This window comes from Propithecus coquereli, unplaced genomic scaffold, assembly GCF_000956105.1.
Source record: "Propithecus coquereli isolate 6110/MARCELLA unplaced genomic scaffold, Pcoq_1.0 Scaffold91, whole genome shotgun sequence".
Classification (NCBI taxonomy): domain Eukaryota; kingdom Metazoa; phylum Chordata; class Mammalia; order Primates; family Indriidae; genus Propithecus; species Propithecus coquereli.
The window spans coordinates 5169561-5171561 of NW_012155396.1; the positions used below are offsets into that span (position 1 = coordinate 5169561).

General features: G+C 36.2%; 1 protein-coding gene and 1 pseudogene across 1 annotated transcript in view; one reads left to right on the plus strand and one right to left on the minus strand.

The window, feature by feature from the left end:
• LOC105826709 overlaps positions 1 to 1157 on the plus strand; it is a 7035-nt pseudogene extending 5878 nt beyond the window's left edge.
• ZC3HC1 (zinc finger, C3HC-type containing 1) overlaps positions 1 to 2001 on the minus strand; it is a 36878-nt gene that overhangs the window by 12740 nt on the left and 22137 nt on the right. The window lies entirely within an intron of this gene.

The window sequence follows — 2001 nt, forward strand, 5'->3', positions numbered from 1 at the left end:
CTTATTACTACAGGACAAAAATCTAGATTACCTTGATAGTGCTCATACAGTATTCAGTGAGGTGACAGAAGGCATGGACATAATTAAGAAAATTAATGAGACTTTTGTTGACAAGGACTTTGTACCATACCAAGATATCAGGATATATCATACAGTGATTTTAGATAATCCATTAGATGACCCCCCCCAATTTATTAATTCCTGATCGATCGCCAGAACCCACCAGGGAACAATTAGACAATGGTCAAATAGGAGTATATGAAGAAATTAATGATTTCAAAGGAAGATCAGCTGAAGAAGTAGAAGAAATAAAGGCAGAAAAAGAAGCTAAAACTCAAGCTACTCTTTTAAAGAGGGTGGGAGACCTACCTGATGCAGATATTAAACCTCCAGAAAACATGTGTTTGTTTGTAAATTGAATCCAGTGACCACAGATGAGGATCTGGAAATAACAGTCTCAAGATTTGGGCCAATAAGAAGTTGTGAAGTTACCTGAGATTGGAAGACAGGAGAGTCCCTCTGTTATGCTCTTATTGAATTTGAAAAGGAAGAAGACTGTGAGAAAGCATTCTTCAGAATGGACAATGTACTTACAGAGGACAGAAGAATACATGTGGATTTTAGCCAGTCTGTTGCAAAAGTTAAATGGAAAGGAAGAGGTGGGAAATACACTAAGACTGATTTCAAGGAGTACGAAAAGGAACAGGATAAACCACCTAATTTGGTTCTGAAAGATAAAATAAAGCCCAAACAGGATACAAAGCATGGTCTTATACTAGATGAGCAAGCAGAAGACTCAAAATCAAGTCACTCGCACACAAGTAAAAAACACAAGAAGAAAACCCATCACTGCTCTGAAGAAAAAGAAGATGAGGACTACATGCCAATCAAAAATACTAACCAGGGTATTTACAGGGAAATGGGGTTTGGTAACTATGAAGAAGAAGAAAGCTGTTGGGAGAAACAAAAGAGTGAAATGAGAGACTGGCTTCAGAACCCAAGTTGTAGCTGATCTCGAGAATGGGATGGCCATAATAGTAACAGTCACAAATCCAAATACCCAACAGATCCTCCTAAAAGAGAAAGGAGTAAAAAGAAGAGACCGAAGCAGAAGTCCAAAGAAATCCAAAGATAAAGAGAAATCCAAGTACAGATGAAAGATAAGGGGCAGAAATGAGTGGCTAACACACTCACCCTTGTCTGACTTAGAGTACCAGGAAAACAGATGTTCAAATTTTGTGTCAAAACAGTTAATTGTTTGCTTGTTAATTTCATGGTAGGATCATGGCCCTTTTAGATTAACAGTGATTATATAGGGCACTGAAAGATAAAGAATTGAACATTTTCTTTGTATACATTTTTAACACTAATTTTATTGTTATACATAAATGGATAGTCTTTTCATTTTTAAAGTCACATTTTCACTCTTTTTTTAACGAAATATTTTATACTACAAAAATATATAAACATGTATATATAAGGCATAAAGAATAATAAATGCAAATATACGTATACTCATCCAAAAAAAAAAAAATTCACTGAAAAGGTTCAACAGCAGATTTGAGCTGGAGAAGAAAGTTATCAACAAACTTTGAGATTCATCAACTGAGATCATCCAGTCTGAGAAACAGAAAGAAAAAAGAAGAAACACAGAGCTTCAGAGATCTGCCATCAAGCACACCAACATTTGCATAATGGGAGTTGAAGAAGGAGAGGAGAGGGAAAGGGAAAGAAAGGATACTTGAAGAAATACTGGCTGAAAACTCCCCAAGTTTGATGAAAAACATTAACCGAAATGTCCAAAAAGCTCAAAGTCTGTGTAAGTAGATAAGGGAAGTGCAAATATGCTAACTGCAACCTGAATGAGTAGGAGAGTATACCCAGAATATGAGGTACCAAGAATGGGAAGGCTTGATCAGCATCTGTGATGACACACAACTAGGTAGAAAGGGTGTTCAAGTTATAGTCATGCATAATAACCATTAGAAAGACGGTTTGACA